The 13,645-nt window shown below is 44.7% G+C and overlaps 1 long non-coding RNA gene across 1 annotated transcript; it reads right to left on the bottom strand.

Moving 5' to 3' along the window:
* Positions 1-2,793: 2,793 nt before the first annotated feature.
* LOC143647813 (uncharacterized) lies at positions 2,794-12,540 on the bottom strand. Its single transcript, XR_013158198.1, has 3 exons — positions 12,446-12,540; positions 9,304-9,362; positions 2,794-3,215 (listed from the first exon to the last, which is right to left on the bottom strand). It is a non-coding gene; the product is annotated as an uncharacterized LOC143647813 (long non-coding RNA).
* Between the last annotated feature and the right edge of the window lie 1,105 nt (positions 12,541-13,645).

Genomic DNA, 13,645 nt, shown 5'->3' with positions numbered 1-13,645 from the left:
ACTGAGCTACTTGGTGGTGAGTGATTTGAGTGGCGGTACAGGACATGGGCTTCACAGAGCACAGTTACATTCCAGGCTCGCTGAACTGTGATTCTCTCCTGGGTTTGCTCAGCTCCCTACTTCCCCTAGGGAAGAAGAAGGATTGGTTTCTGAATTCCAGGAAATGGGAAGTGACTTGCAGGGGCCACACAGCATAGGTAGTTTGCCTCTGGATTAACCAAACCAAACCGAGCCCCACGTCATCCATTAATTTCTTTTCATTGTCGACCTGTTGCAGCCCGCCCTGGCTGCATGAATCTTCTCCCCCTCCTTCCCAGGCCTCTCACCAAAGTGCTTCCAGTCTAGATCATAAGGCTATACGAGGGCAAAATGCTATATTGGACTATCAGGTGCCTTGTCAATTGGTAAATGCTGCAAGGTAGCGGGGCAGATACCTTCAACTCTAGAAGAAACAGGAAGGTCCTGTTTTTGTAATAAAAGGAATTGTGGAAGAGAGAATTATTCCAGTTTCAAAATCTGTGCTTCATTGATACTAGGCTTTTATCCCAGGACCAGAGAAGACATGATACCAGACCTACCATGAAAGCATTGGAGTACAAAGACTTTGAACTGCTGGCTGACTTCACGTTTAAGAGAGAAAAAATTGATTGTCCAAGTGATTGATCGATAGTGTTTGGGTGTGAAACATAGATTTTCCTTTTAGATGTCAGGTTTAGGGAGCAAGAGAAGACAGTCCAGGAACTGCCACAGCTGCAGCCCAAGACTGGTGATTCTAGCATGGTTGGGACCTTCCTGTTTCTTCTAGAGTTGAAGGTATCTGCCCCCCTACCTTGCAGCATTTACCAATTGACAAGGCACCTGATAGTCCAATATAGCATTTTGCCCTCGTATAGCCTTATGATCTAGACTGGAAGCACTTTGGTGAGAGGCCTGGGAAGGAGGGGGAGAAGATTCATGCAGCCAGGGCGGGAGACATTTGGCTGGGTCATGAGCTAGCAGAGACACAGGATATGGTATAGACAGGATTTCTGGAAATAGTTATGTCTAGAAAGACAAGGCAGGCCAGGGCTTACAGGACAGAGGAGAACCGACTTTCCTTTTTCAAGGGAAGCCACAAGCAAGAGTAAGATTTCCAGGGGATGGAGCACAGAGCACAAGGGAAATATCTGTCAATTTGGTATAGAATGTCAGAAATCCAGAAGACACATCTTTGGGGTGGGGGGCGGGAAGCAAGCAGGGAAGGTCCTTTCTCGTTTCTCATGGAGAGAGGTGACTTAGCAAGAAGGTAACTGAGCAGGTTCTGGAAGGGACACGGATGGGTGGTGGCCACAGTCTCTCCTGGGCTGAGGATAGAGCTGCTCCGTTCAGCATCCAGTGCCTCTGAGAGGGTCCCTGGGCCGATCTCAGGAAAGGAGACTGTGGCTGTGACAGAGGGTCTTTATAGAATTCTGAGACCCGCTTCGCTTCTTGTTGGTTGTTTTGTTCTGTGCCGTTTGTATTGCTGTAGGCACAACATAAACCTCTGAGACTGGAAAGGCGGTGGGCTTATTAGGGGTGATGGCAGGGAACCGGGTCAATGGGGAGGCTGCATCCTGCTCTGTGGCCAGTCTGGGGGTGGCGGTTCAGGAGAGGAAGTGGTGCCGTAGCTCAGAACAAAGAGGGGAGGCAAGCTCCAGCCAGAGGACCAAGGGTTAACCCCTGTAGTTCCTGGACCACTTTGGGCAACCACCTACAAAGTGGAGTTCATTTTGCATTCCCTCACCCCCCTCCCCCACCGCCACGTGTGAATATTATGCTAGATAGGGAAAGGGTGTCTCTCTTTTTTTTTTTTTTGCGGAAATGGACGGCAACAGAGCGGCCTTAACTGAAATCTGAGAGGAACCAGGGAGGGAGAGCTCTGTTATAACATGCTGGTGTGTGGCAGGCTTGCCTGACCTGCTGAGAGGTCTCTTGATAAAGTCCCAGAGCTCTCCAGGCTCCCAGGAGAGGTTGCCAAGCTGCACAACCTATCATAAACAGATCCAGCTGTGGCCTTTGTTGCAACAGGCTCACACAGTCACGTAGGGACCCAGGTACTTAAGTTCTTTGAGTATTTGATCTCCTTGTCCTGGGTAGCTGTTCCACCCTCTGCACCCCCCTTGCCTGCCCTCAAAGTCCTGGCACCTGGGATAGACCTAGAGTCTGTCAACCTGTTGCCTAGAGTGTGTGTGGGAGGGTGGGGTCCCTGCTTGTTTTCTTTGTCTTGAGAGAACCTGTGTTGATAATAGTCAGACGATATAGTCAGGAATAAAAACCATCCAATTTCCAATAGCTTCTTTAAAGTAATTCAATGGAATGGCTATTTTTGAGGCCCTTCAATGTACAAGGCGAAACTATACACCTCCTTTGGCAGTTACTTCCATCTCTCCCTGTTTTTCAAGTGCCACTCATCTGGGCGGAGTGATCACATCCCAGGTTGCATTATAAACATTGCCCCTTTACCGCCCATATTCCTCATCTCTACTGCTTCTCCAATAAAGAACCTCCTTACAGTGCATGGTTTCACAGAGTAGGCACCCCCACATATTTGGAGAATAATGCATGAATGGATTTGGGCTCAAGGAAATAGGACATACTGGCAATGCAGGGCAACCCTCAGAGGATCAGCATATTTTTCCAATTTTTCTTTAATTGCTGAATCAAAGGGGTGGGTTTATTTTGACCACTCCTGGTGACCACCTCAGGGTAGCTGAGATGCCCCTGCAGACAGCGCCACTCTGTTGCAATCAGGCAAATTGAGAGGAGTCTGTGGCCGCCCACGTTTTCACGGGCCTATCTTTATTGATGGTTATTAAAGACAAACTACCACATGGCAATACGCAAGTATAAAGCAATTTCCCAGGGCAAGGTACGTGGGAAGAAGCAAGATACTGAGCTCCCAAACAATTTCTTTGCAATCTCAGTCTGCCATATCAATGGATGGTTAATAAGTAAGATCTAAGCAGGTAGGTACCACCACTCGGCAGCAGATGGCAAGGGGGGAGAAAAAAGCCTGGTGGGAATCACTGGTGCTTCTGGAAAACTGGGAAAGAAAATGAGAAGGAGGATATCTTGAACCGGTGAGTCTGGTGGGCAATCAGCCACAAGCTCAGCAAATGGATCTGAGGGAGAACCACTGCTTCCCTCTTCTCCTGCCCTCAGACCTCTCTTTCCATGCCCGCTCCTTGTGGAAGACTCTGGAAAACCAAGAAATAAATAGTAATCATGCCCAGACACAGCGGGGGTTAAATACGTGTAAATACAGCACACAGAGCAGCCAACACACCTGTTGTTTTATGATGCTGAGTGATATCGGTAAAGGGGGTGATAAAGCTGAGGTGTAATGGCCCCTTATATTTAAATAGCACCTTCCTCTGTGAACTTCAAGTGTTTGTTTTATAGCTGAGATTTGACTGACCTGGTGATTATTTCTGTCAGGAATGTTGAACGTGTATCTACATATATGTTCGGGAAAAACAGTGTGACAGTATGGCAAGAAAAAGAAAGGAGCAGACTCTGGAGCCTGGGTTCAATGTTCCAGCTTGTTCACTTTCTAGCTGTTTAATATAGCCATTCTGTGCCTCAGTTTGCTCACCTGTTAAATGGGTGTTTAGCCGCAGTTCCTGTCTTATAAGATTGTAATGAGAATTGATATATGCAGTGTGCTCAGAACAGTGCCTGACCTATTGTGAATACAATATAAGTTCTTAGCCATGTTTATTATTATCATATATGTATACATCTCTGACCCCATTCACCTAAAAAAATTCTGACGACAATATATCCTCAAAGAAATGGAGGGACATTAGTGCAGATGTTTTTGTGGAACCCAAAACTTCAGGGGTACTTTTACAAATCACAGGCTCTGGGGCCAGGAGGGACCTTGAAAAATTATGCAAGGGGGAGGGTCTGTAGCACCCAAACACTGCAGCGGCTGCTTTGTTTGTGAGCAGATGCAGAGCTTGGTGTGGCTCTGCCCTGAGTAATTGAAATGAGCCTCAGGCCCCTGAAAAGGAGAGCTCAGGGTGGAGGCCGAGGTGAGCAGCCTGGGCACAGTCTGCGCGGGCTTTGGGGGATCACCCATCCCCCCGGCTGCAGACAGCAGGACGCAGGAAGGTCCAAAAGAGAAAACATACTCAGTCTCTCTCTGAACCTCGGTTTCCCTCATGTGAGGCAGCTGATGGGAAAGACCAACATCCAGGACCCTTCAGGCTCCAATATTCTCTGTCATATGTCACCCAAACTGGGACATTTTTGTGCGTGAAAGCAGGTGCTAGTAACGATTCTGTAGGGACAACTGGTGTAAACTGTGAGCCTATGACTGCATGTTCTAGATTGTTCATCTGTCCTTTCATCAGAGATGCTTCCAGAGGGAAAGTGAGAAGAAATATTATTTTAAAAATCACTAATGTTTTAGCACCTTCGGTGGAAGGTGGTACCTTCCATCTACCACCCTCAGAGGCAGGAAGGAGCTTCATTTTTGGCCTAAAGAACCTCACACGGTGTACACAGAAGTGAAAGGGAGAGGGAGAACCTGGGATGGTTGTGCTTAAGGTGTACTTGACACCACCTGGCTGTTTAGGTGGAGCAGGTGTGCTTCAGGCATCCCCACCTGTCACTTGGCACCCAGGTTGCAGCTACAGAGTAGCAATTTTACCATGGACTCTCGAATCTACCAACCATAGGTGAAAGCATTCTTTAGTCCTTAAGCCTGGGAACATGGAAAAGTGAGTGCAACAATGTGAAATTTAGGCTTTTGTTTAATGGCTAAAGGAAAGCTGCAATGGAAGGAGCATTTTCCATCCTAACTATTTGCCCTTTGAGCCTTGAACTTGGACTAAATGTTTAATGGTAAAAAACAAACAGGTGTCTGCCCATGCAAAAAAAGAAAAAAAAATTGTCTTCTGAATAAGTCCAAGTTAATGTTTGCTCTTTGTTAATCGCCTTTAAAAAAAAAAAAGACAAAAAAGAAAAGGAAAATGGCTCCCTTGCCTGAGTGTTCCTATATGCTCCTATTTAATGATTAATAATACCTTGTGGCCTATTGTTTGATGTGGCCTCTACTGGTTTGAACAGGAGAATACTGATTCACTCTTAAGGCATTTATGAATCACAGGTGTTTACCCTGAGACAATAAATGAAAGGGGGAGATTCAAATAGCACCTAAATATACCAAGTCCTTTGAGTAAAAATGGAGATAACATGGAATTTCTGTCCTTGGTACCGCATGTGGGCCCACCACTTTCTCTTGTAGAAAGAATAGAGATTGTATAGACTGGTGAAGTCTGGGGCTTTAAGTTTGAAAGATTTTCCCTTTCAGTTGCTGATAGGTCCAAGAAAGCTTATCACCCCCGTCTCCCTGTCGTCCTGTATTTGCTTTCTCTCCCACCTGTCTGTCCACTCCACATCAATCATTTCCAAGAAACTGTCTTTACCTGCCTCTTTCTTCCCAGAGTTTCACTCTCTGCCTTCTTCTATTTGCACCTGATGCGGAGGGGAATTCAGGCAGTAGCTGGGGGCCTGCTCTAAGATGGTGCTGGTGGGGCTGGAGAGAAGGAGGGTTCTATAGATTAAGAGATGGGACAGCTTCAGGAGGGAAGAGAGAGAGAGAAAAAAAAACAGGAGACACACAGTAGGCCTTGGTGATTGATTGAGCCAAACAGGGAAGGAGAAGTCAAAAGAGGACACTGAGGTCTGTAGCCTGAGCAACTAACTAGGTAATTCTTTCATAATTCCACTTTTTTTTTTAAACTTTTTTTCATTGTATAGCATAACATATATACAAAGCAAAGAAGTAAGAAAAACAATAGTTTTCAAAGCACTCTTCAATGAGTAGTTACAGGACAGATCCAAGAGTTCGTCATGGGCTACCATACCATAATTCCACTTTTAATAATGATAACTCCTAGACATATTTTCCATTTTCTCTGCCCCCAAACCCTAGGTTCAGTAAAAAAAGAAAATGGAAAAAAAGCCTGATAAATCTGTAGTTACTCCTGATGATCCTTTTAAAACAGCGTTTTATTTTGAGATAATTCTAGACTTACAAAAAAGTTGCAAAAATAGTATAGAGAGCTAAATTATACCAGCGGCCTATGCTAACATCTTATATAAGCAAAAAAAAAAGTTATCAAAATTAAAAAAATAACTTTGGTCCAATTATTGACTAAACTACAGCCTTTATTCAGATTTCATCACTCTTTTTACTAATTCCCTTTTTCCGATCCAGGATCCCATCCGGAATCCCGATGGCATTTACTCATCATAAACCCTTAGTCCCCTTCAGTCTGCAATGATTCCTCAGTCTTTCTTTGTTTCCTTTCATGACCTTGATACTTTACAGATTACTAATTTGTTATTTTGTCCCTCGATGTCCCTCAGTTTGGATTTGTCTGGTGTTTTCTCCTGATGGCCTTCTGGAGATGCATTATTGGTAAGGAAGTCACAGAGGCCATGTTCCCTCCCCAGGACATCAGGTGAGGGGGTACACCTCATGCCAAAATACATCACTGTTGGGCAGGCCATGGTGGCTCAGCAGGCAGAGTTCCCGCCTGCCATGCCGGAGACCTGGGTTAGATTCCCGGTGCCTGCCCATGCCAAAAAATATATATATAAAATATATCACTGGCGAGGTTATATATATCACCACTTGGTGAAGGTGGTTTCTGCTAGGATTATCCACTGGACAATCCTAAATGTTTGGGAGAAAGCCACTTTGAGACCATGGAAATATTCTGCTTTGGTTTACTTTTGCCCACTAATTTTAGAATCCCTTGAAGGATCTTGCCTGTGATAATTAGTACAATCCCTCATTCCTTTTGCATTTGTTCCTTGGAACTCTTCTTAAAGAAGAATTAGCTGAAGTTATATTTTTAATAAAGAAGAGTTAGCAGAAGTTATATTTTTAATAAAGAAGAAATATAAAATCCATGCTCTTTTGGAGTTACATGTTAACTGTGTGTTAATGTGTATGTCGCCTGCAGAGGCAGCCACGGCCTCAAACCTGCCTGCAGCCCCAGGGCCCCCGAAACCCAAGAGCCAGCCCCAGCAGTTTCATCCACCAGCGCTTGGCTTGTTGATACATGGCAGATAGGAACAGTCGATTTTTGTTGATTGGATAAGAATGTTTCCTCTTAGTCATCCATATTTTGCATTTTATGCCACTATATTCATCTTATAATATAAAAATAGCATTTCTGCCCTTCCCTCTGCTGAACCCTTCAACCAAAAATCAAAGTTCCAGGTTTTCTCTTGTGGTGCCACTCTGCACCCTCCCATAGGGTCTGTGTCCCCAGTTTGAGAAGTCGGTAGAGGGATGCAGAGAGAAACAGGCATCACTATGGGTACATTTGCTGGTAATGGATTTCTGTCTCTGAATCTGTTGGTTTATTTAACTTAAAAAAAAATCCATATGGTCAAAAATATTAAGCAATACAGGAGAGTAGATTTTGAAAAGCAACCTTTTCACCTGAGGCCTGCATCTCCCAAGTCTGGAGGTAGTCACTCTTAACTCATTTCTTATCTAACCAACCAGGGATTGCTGATGACCAGTCAATGGCTGGCAGCAGGTGGTAACTACCAGTCTAAGGTAAACTGAGGCCCTGTGAAAACCTGCCCCTGGCACTGTGCTTCCAGGGCAAACCAGTTCCCAGTGGAGGACAGCCACTCCAGCATGGCCAAGCCGCCATTTTTGTTGTTGCCTTTGGCTCAGACCACATAGAGGTGAGTTTGTAAAGACTCTACCAGTTGAGTGGAATTGTGGCATTTGGTGCCTCCCCCCTTGGCTCTGGGACTGTGCCCTCACATGGAGAATTGTTATTCCCAGGAGTTCCTTGGTTGGCTCATGTCTCATCTCTCCCTCAAAGTCCGTTTGCCAGAGAGAGAAGCATGGCCAAAAGCTATGCTGGGAAGAAAGGCAGGAAGGAGAGAAGGGCTGGAGGAAACCAGTCCCTGAGCTGATGTTACAGCAATGCTGCAGGTAATGGTGAGATTTAAGGGGAAATTTTATCATTCTGCTCCACTCCTTCCTTTACCTGACAGGCCTCAGTGGCTCACCTGCAAGGCAGTACTCACTGTCTACCTTTCCCGTGGGAATTCAGTTCAGCCAACATAACCCCTGAACTCTGCTGGGCCACTGCCAGCAACTTTCAAGCGTTTCCCCCTGCTGATTACAGTGACATGATGTCATTTTTATTGAGGCAAGATTAGATTTTTTTTTTAAGTTTTAAAAAATGTGGTTCACATGATCTCTACTACTTTTCCTATTGCTTGACGACCACAGAGCTGCCAATTTCAATTTGCTGCAGCTTTTATCATGAGAAGAAGCTTAAAAGAGAAAAAAAGAAGAAGAAAGGGGCAGAGAGTCTGGATAAAAATATTCCTCATGGCCTTGGGAGTTTGCATGAGGGTGGTAGAGGACACACACATTGCCCAATCCCTTTTGTGTAACTCGTGTAATGGCAGAGTGTCAGGAGACAGGGCGCCTGAAGTCTGGCCTGGCTGCTGGACAACACACAATGTCCACGAGACGGGAATGCTTTCATTCAACAGCCAAAGAGGGAACCTTGCAATCCTGAGCCATTTGCTCTAGGCAGGAGAGTATTTGAGAATATGCTCAAATACTTGGGAGATAGGCAAAAGGAATATATGGAAAAGCTTTCCTTACTCTTCATTCTCATTTTACTAATCCTCCTTTTTGGAGGCCAGGCTACCCTTGCATTCATTCATTCATTCATTCAACATATTTATTGAACACCTACTATGTGCCTGGCACTGCTGGGGAAACAGGGTGATATATAACAGAACAAAACCTGTTCTTAATCCTAATCCATTCTTGTGGGTGTGAACCCATTGTAAATAGGAAGGACCTTTTGATGATGTTATTTTTAGTTAAAGTATGGCTAATTGAATCAGAATGGGTCTTAATCTTATTATCAGAGCCTTATAGAAAGGGACACAGGGAGAAGCCAAAGAATCTAGAACTGGAAGTCAGTGGAACCCAGAAGAGAAAGGAGAGGACATCACCATGTGACAGAAAAGCCAAGGAACTCCAAGGACCTCTGACAGCCAGACCCAGAGCACCACAGTGTTCCAGGAGAGAGAACTACCCTGCTGGCACCTCAATTCTGGACTTCTCCTAACCTCAAAACTGTGAGCCAATGAATTCCCATTGTGTATGCCAACCCATTTATGGTGTTTGCTTTAGTAACTGAGAAACTAAGGCGAATAAAGCCAAAGTTCCTGTCATTCGCTTTTTTTCCCTTACATCTACTAGGATGGACTCACAGTTTTGAAGACTAGAAGCTCAAAATCAAGGTGTCAGAAGCGCCATCTTCCTTGGAAGCCTGTAGAGAAAAATCTGTTTTGTGCCTCCCTCCTAGCTTTGGTGGTGGCCAGAAATCATTGGGCTTCAATCTCTGCCTCAGTTGTCATATGCTGTTCATCCAGTATTTTAAAAGGAAAATTGAAGATGGCCCATTTGCCTGGACATGTTTTTTTTTAGGTACCAGTTCAGCTTTCAAAATAGGTGGTGTGATAGAAAATCACATTGTTTTGACATAAAATCAGAGAATGGGCATCTGGAGGAATAAAGGATAGGCTGAGGAAATAAATGTCTACTCTCTGGGAGTCTGTGCTGGTTTGAAGCTGTTATACACCCCAGAAAAGGTCATATTCTTTTAATCCAGCCTGTGGGTACAAATCTATTGTGGGTGGGACCTTTGGTTATGGTTTTTTACATGAGATATGCCCCAGACCATTCAAGGTGGTTCTTAATCCTTTATAAGATAAAAGCCAAGAGAGAAACTCAAAAAAGCCCGTAGAGATGCTGAGAGAGGCACTGAAGCCAGAAGCTGAAAGCAAAAAACACCTGGAGAGAAGGACCAGCAGACTCTGACCATGTGCCTTCCCGTGTGACAGACGCACCCCAGAGGCTGGCAGCCCTTCTTCAGAGAAGGTATCTTCCTGTTGATGCCTTAATTTGCACATTTTCTTGGCCTTAGAACTGTAACTTTGTAAGTTAAAATATCCCCATCATTAAAAGCCAACCCATTTCTGGTATATTGCATTCTGGCAGCTTTAGTAAGCTGAAACAGAGTCTTATACCTAAAGTAAATACTCGTATATCATAGCCATTTACAAACCACTTTCATATACCTAATAGTTTGATCTCACAACAACCTCTGAGGTAGAAAGGGGACATATTTTATCACAGCACCTGGCACCTGGAGGAGCGCAACATATCTCTGTTGAATGAATGTTGAATAAAACCCCATTTACAGATGTGAGACAGGCTCAGAAATAATCAAGGACTAGTCCCAAGGTCCCCAGCTGGTAAGTAGCAGAGTGCAGACATGAGCTCAGATGTCTATGAACACAAACATCAAATCCTCTCATACCAAGAGATACAAGCCTCTGGAGATTTCCCCAAACTACTACCTTTCCTTTGACTGGCAGGAAAGTGACACTGAGGTTTCTTTCCTTGAAGGTTGCAGTGAGTCTTTGGAGAGTAATTTAACAGACGGAGGCCAAACTGTCTTTAGATATTGATAGGACCCCTCATGAGGAGACCCTGCTTCCTTGGAAGGTTCTCCCCGGATTGAGTTGGGAGAATAGCATTGTATGTTGTCCTTTGGGTTTAGATTTCTCAAGTGTCCCAAATTGAGTTGGAAATCTGCTTGGATTTCTGCTTCCTTTTGGATTAGACGGCTTCGGCTGGGTTACAGAGCAAAGAAGCAGCAGAAATGGAACCACAATTTGGAAGCCTATTTGCAGCCATGCTATCAGGGGCTGGCGGAGGCCCAGAAAGGTCATTTAGTCCCTTCCCCTACCCCCAGATAGGACCAAGCCAGAGCCCTAGGAAAAGAGAATTTTAGCACAGGATAGGAAAGTCTGTCCAGAGAGCACGAAACTCCATCCTCTTACCCACTTTACCCCATGAACATGAGATAGGGTGAGAGGTTGTGACTGGAAGTCAGAGGAGAACCCAGATGCTAGTCCTGCCTCTGCAGCAGACGCACAGAGCCCAGGTCTGAAGAAGGCACTCGTCACCTGTCTGGGCCTCAGTTTCCCCACTGATAGTCTAATGGTTTTCAAACACGCTTCCAAGCATTTCCTCTCCAGAGGTTCCAGGGTTAGGCCTGGAGGTGGTGTTGAGCCAGCCTTCTCATCCTTTACCCACATCAGCTTCATTTTTGCCTGTTCACCCACTGCATGTTCTCATGATGTTTTGTTCAAAGAAGCATTCCGTTGACTTTCGTGTTTAAGTTGGAAGACTACCAACCAAGGTGCTCTCAGAAATCCCTACCAGCGCCCAAATCCTGTGATTCTTCCTATGAGCCTCCCTGACGTTTGGACTCATACACCTCGCTGCTCTTTCAGCATTTGTGTGCTTAGTTCTCTCTTCCAAAAGGCTCTTTGCAGCCCAATTCCACAATTAATTATGAGTGTGTGGGACCTGGTGCCAAGGCTATCTGGGACAGGTCTTCAAACTGCTCACACTTTAGCGGGGTGGGCTGGACACAGGTGAACAAAGAATCATACCTAATTAATGCTTAATTACCCCCAATACTCTTCACCAAGAACGGGAACCTGGTCTTCTCTCTCTCCCCCACAATCAGCATGTGTAGGATGCTTAGTAAATAAGTGCTGGAAGAACTGGATGACTGGTTTGTTCCTGTCTTTGGAAGGAATCGCTGATGTATCAGAAGCTTTGTTGATGCAAAAGGGTCTTCCCGGGGCGGGGAGGAGCAGGCTGGAGGCCGTGGCCTCAGGATTTTCTTTTTATGAACCAGGCTGATTGCAGCTACTGAGGATTGTTGTCCCCCTTCTCCACCCCCAATATTATGTTTTAAAAGAAAATCTTCAGCTATGTTTGGTCTGAAGTGTCTTTTTTGAAGTATTAAATGCAGTCTCTCATCAAAATATTTCATGTATTTAAAACTGTAAAATCTTTGCATGTTGGGTCATGTGTGAATCATATATTGGTAGTAAAATAAACAAACTAAAAAGATAAACAAAAAACTCCCAAGCAAACAGAAAAAAGCAAACTTGCTGAGTTTGACATTTGTTGTCTGGGTGGGGGTGAATTTCATTTTCCCCTCTAGAAGTGGGGTGGGATTGTCTGGGTGAAACGTGACGCAGGATCTTCTTTTTTTTTTTTTTTACCTCTCTGCAGAAATTATGCCACTTACTTCCGAATATCTTTTTTCACTTTTTGTTTCATTGTCCCATCCTCCTGGGGCAGGTTTCCAGCTTTGCCTTCTCCTCCGATGCCCTTGATTAAACCCAGGGTCTGGCAGACCGGAAGCGAGGCCCCTCCCCCGCCGCCCCGGTGGAGAGCCAGGCATTTGTAGACCCGCCCCAATTCTGGTTATTGAATAACTGGTGGGGCCTCGGATGTCAGGGCTGAAAAAACAGATCGGCCTACCTGTTGGACCAAATGACCTCATACCCGAAGCTGTTCTCATGGTGTCGGCTTGCACTGCCTGTCAGCGACTCTTTCATCACAGGCCTGAGTTACATCACACCATTCTAAACACCTAACCTGCTCATTGTTGCTGGGCTTACAACACAGCGGGGGGCGGGGGGCGGGGGGGGGGGGGTGGGCAGGGGCAGCAGCTGGAGGTTCTGATCCAGCCCAGGGAGGCCTTGCATGAAAGGGGAAGGGGTTCTTTTGTTTTCTCTCAGCCTTAAGAATGGAAGACATGAATGAGGAAGGAATGAGGGAGTTAACTGTGTTTTTACTCCAAAATTCACTGTCACCCTCCCTACCTTATTATCAGCCCAAGGTTTCATTCAGTACCTAGATGTGGAGAGCTCACCTACCCTAATGGCATTTCTCCTGCCTGGGTACCAGAGCAGCGACACTCTTAGATGCCTTTGGCAAATTATCTTCCCTGGGCTTTAGCAGCTATCCAGAATGCCTCTCTTAGGTTGAATGTGCAGTGCCAGTTTCACCATTGCTGTGGGCTTCCCTGGCACTGACACAAAGACAAGGAGAATGAAAACTGACCTTGAATAGAGATACAGTTTCCTGAAGTTAGAATTGGAAGAATTGGGGAAAAACTGAAAGGGCAGTAATTATTCTACGGTAATATTAAATTTTTCGATTTTTTCATTCATTCATGTATCTATTCATTCAACAGATATTTTTGAATGCCTGCTATGGTCCATGTACTGTGTGATGTGCTAGAAAATAAAGACAGTGTCACAGGTCAGTGGCATTAGCATGACTTGTGCCTAAAAAGAAGCCTGTCCAGGGGCCTGAGTCAGGAAGGAAGAGAACTCAATCAGTGACCTGGGGGAGCAAGGAGGAGGTTTTAATTTGGGACTAGAATAGCAGATTTTTTTTTTTATTGAGAAATCTTCAAACACGTACTTTTTATGCATAGTGCAACAATCAGTGTCTCACAATATCATCACATAGTTGTGTATTCATCACTATGAACATTTTTTAGAACATTTACATCACTCCAGAAAAAGAAATTAATAGAAAAAGAAAAAACTCACACATACCATACATCTTACCCCTTCTTTTCATTGACTACTAGTGTTTCCATCTACCCAATTTATTTTACAATTTGTCCCCTCTATTATTTATTTATTTATTTATTTATTTATTTATTGC

This window comes from Tamandua tetradactyla, chromosome 10 (assembly GCF_023851605.1).
Source record: "Tamandua tetradactyla isolate mTamTet1 chromosome 10, mTamTet1.pri, whole genome shotgun sequence".
Classification (NCBI taxonomy): domain Eukaryota; kingdom Metazoa; phylum Chordata; class Mammalia; order Pilosa; family Myrmecophagidae; genus Tamandua; species Tamandua tetradactyla.
This window is presented reverse-complemented; position numbering and strand designations above follow the sequence as displayed.